The sequence below is a fragment of the Entelurus aequoreus genome, linkage group LG03, assembly GCF_033978785.1.
Source record: "Entelurus aequoreus isolate RoL-2023_Sb linkage group LG03, RoL_Eaeq_v1.1, whole genome shotgun sequence".
Classification (NCBI taxonomy): Eukaryota; Metazoa; Chordata; class Actinopteri; order Syngnathiformes; family Syngnathidae; genus Entelurus; species Entelurus aequoreus.
Genome location: NC_084733.1, coordinates 68,716,095 through 68,719,419, shown reverse-complemented (window position 1 = coordinate 68,719,419; position 3,325 = coordinate 68,716,095). Strand labels below are relative to the sequence as shown.

General features: G+C 33.9%; 1 long non-coding RNA gene across 1 annotated transcript in view; it reads right to left on the bottom strand.

Annotated features, from left to right (window-relative positions):
- Nucleotides 1-2,899, bottom strand: part of LOC133646797 (uncharacterized) — an 8,854-nt gene extending 5,955 nt beyond the window's left edge. The window contains exon 1 of the long non-coding RNA XR_009825344.1: nt 2,796-2,899. This is a non-coding gene — a long non-coding RNA (uncharacterized LOC133646797). The remainder of the gene's footprint in view (nt 1-2,795) is intronic.
- Between the last annotated feature and the right edge of the window lie 426 nt (nt 2,900-3,325).

Below are 3,325 nucleotides of genomic sequence, written 5' to 3'. Positions count from 1 at the left end.
TCAAAAGTGGTAAAGGAATGGCTAAATCAGGCTAGAATGAAGGTTATAGAATGGCCTTCCTAAAGTCCTGACGTGTGGACAAGCTTCAAAGTCATTTTCCCCCCATGTATTGTTTATTTTTTACTTGAAGTCTTTTTAATTGATGTATTGTAGAATTTTATTTAAATGTACAGTCGTGGTCAAAAGTTTACATACACTTGTAAAGAACATAATGTCATGGCTAGTCTTGAGTTTCCAATAATTTATACAACTTTTATTATTTTTTTGTGATAGAGTGATTGGAGCACATACTTGTTGGTCACAAAAAACATTCATGAAGTTTGGTTCTTTTATGAATTTGTTATGGGTTTACTGAAAATGTGACCAAATCTGCTGGGTCAAAAGTATACATACAGCAATGTTAATATTTGGTTACATGTCCCTTGGCAAGTTTCACTGCAATAAGGCGATTTTGGTAGCCATCCACAAGCTTCTGGCTGAATTTTTGACCACCCCTCTTGACAAAATTGATGCAGTTCAGCTAAATGTGTTGGTTTTCAGACATGGACTTGTTTCTTCAGCATTGTCCACACGTTTAAGTCAGGACTTTGGGAGAGCCATTCTAAAACCTTAATTCTAGCCTGATGTTGGAACACCCAACTGTGCCCAAGACCCAACCTACAGGCTGATGATTTTAGGTTGTCCTGAAGAATTTGGAGGTAATGGTTTTGTTTAAAAGACCCCAGGAAGACTATTGCCCAGTAATATTCTATCATTTTGTATTATATGATGTATTAATTATTTTTATTATCATATTTGTTATTTTATTTGCAATGTCCCTGTTGTTTTTGTTGATGATTTTATTGTTTGTATTTTAACCATGCAAGACACTTTATGATCTTTCTCTGTGAGAAGTGTTATATAAATAACATGTATTTATGCGCAGCAACTAATTTCAAACAAATAAAGAACTACTAAACTAAAAACAACACTACATTATAATATATTATACCATAAAAACTAAACTAAAAACATGACTGTGGCTAATAGATTATAGTAGTGCATATTATTATAATGTTTAAAGGATGATTTGAATGATATTGCTGAGAAGGAATAATATTTGTATACTTGGACTTACCACAGTTGGCCAATAGAGGCCAGCAGAGTCAAAACAAATTGATAGCAAGGCGCTCGCTGGCTGGTCTGCTATGATCCTTCAATTTGAAATTCTTTACATTGCGTTCTAACGTTTCACACTACAGCTAAGTGATTATTTTGACAGCATAACGTTTCAAAAGGCTATAACCAATTTTACTACATAAGTACCAGAAGTCTCTCGCTTGTGCCTTGAGTACTGAATGAATCACAACTCTACTTTTATTCAGAGATTACGTGCATAACTTGTAAAATGGCCTCACAGAAATCTTAGTGAATGTCTAACGTTAGATGACCTATATTGTTTAAGTATGGAAGTAGAATTGTCTCACATCAACTTAGATATATGAATATGATATTAATACATATGCATATATCAATAAATATACAAATGTGATATACAAATAAATAAATAATTTGTATAAATAAACGTGTATTTGTAAATATATTTTTGAGATTTGAAAATATATACAAATACAATATATAATTATAAAAATGTGACATACAAATAAATCAAGAATTTGTATAAATAAACGTGTATTTGTAAATATATTTTTGAGATTTGAATATGAATATGCTTGATTTTGTATTTGTATTGAATTTCCATATGTGGATCGCTTTTTTGCTTTTGTGTCAATGAGACATTCCTCCCACAAACCAGATGCACAAATAAATGTGACCTACACACTCCCCTGAACAACCAGCAGAGGGCACTGCAACCAGAGTGGTCTGGGTCACAGACATGGTTAGACACTGGCGAGCCAATCAGAGGCACACTAGGGAGGGTCATATTACGTCATGACTTTTGGGATGATTTGACACACATTGCACTGATAAAAGATCAGTATCTACATCGGGACAAGGTCATTAAACAGCATTGATACAATAAAATAAGCAGCTGGCACGGTCTTTCAGATTAACTGGATAAATTAGCATTAGTTAATACAACGCTAACATTAGCTAGCTCAGGGCCGTTATTGTGCAGAGAACTCCGGGCATTTTGCATATAATGCATATAATGCTCTGTGACCCAGACCGCTCTGGCTGCAGTGCCCTCTGCTGGTTGTTCAGGAGAGTGTGTAGGTCACATTTATTTGTGCATCTGGTTTGTGGTAGGAATGTCTCATTGACACAAAAGCAAAAAAGCAATCAACATATGCAAATGCAATACAAATACAAAATCAAGCATATTTATATTCAAATCTCAAAAATATATTTACAAATACACGTTTATTTATACAAATTCTTTATTTATTTGTATGTCACATTTTTATATTTCTAAATTTTATTTGTATATATTTTCAAATCCTAAAAATATATTTACAAATATGTGTTTATTTAAACAAATTATTTATTTATTTGTATATCACATTTGTATTTGTATATTTATTAATATATTCCCATGTATTAATATCATATCGATATATATAAATTGATGTGAGACAATTCTACTTCCATATTTAAGCACCGTTTAACAACACATTACAACTGCCTGTGGAACACACATCCATCATCAGGGTTCCCAATAGTTCGTGAATGAAAACATCATTACAGCTTGTGAAGAAGTTTTCACAACCAAGGGCCACATAGTGGTAGCATAGACTCGTTGGCAATCGCAATTGCATCCTATTTAACAGTATTAATATTATGGTCTTACCTACCCCTAAAAGTGGATGTTCCTGCTTCCTGTGTACATTTGGCATGATGACGACTGGCGAGTGTCAACTTTTCATCACAGCTTTACTTTAAGCATGCTTTCTTTTTTCAGCAGGTGTCATAATGAAGAAGACATCCATTCATTTTCCCTCAGTGACCGATGGGGGCAAAAGTGGCACACTGCATGAGAAATCGGCGACCTTATCAGTCAATCGCTGTCGTTCATGTTTTGTGGTAAATTCGAGTTTGAGTTGATTTTATGACACAAGTCGGCGGTTTGGTGTTTAGACTTAAAACACCTGTTTAAACAAGTTTTTTTGTAATATAAATTGTTTTAAAACCACAATTGGAAAACTCTAGTATTGGCTTATATTTATGGTTGTCCGGGAGTTAGCAACCCACAGCTCTCGAGCAGCATGGGGCTCTTTAGCACCGCCCTAGTGGCTCCCTGGAGATTTTTCAAAAATGGAAAAAGATGGGAGAAAAATATATTTGTTGTTTTAATAATGTTTCTGTAGGAGGACAAACATAACAC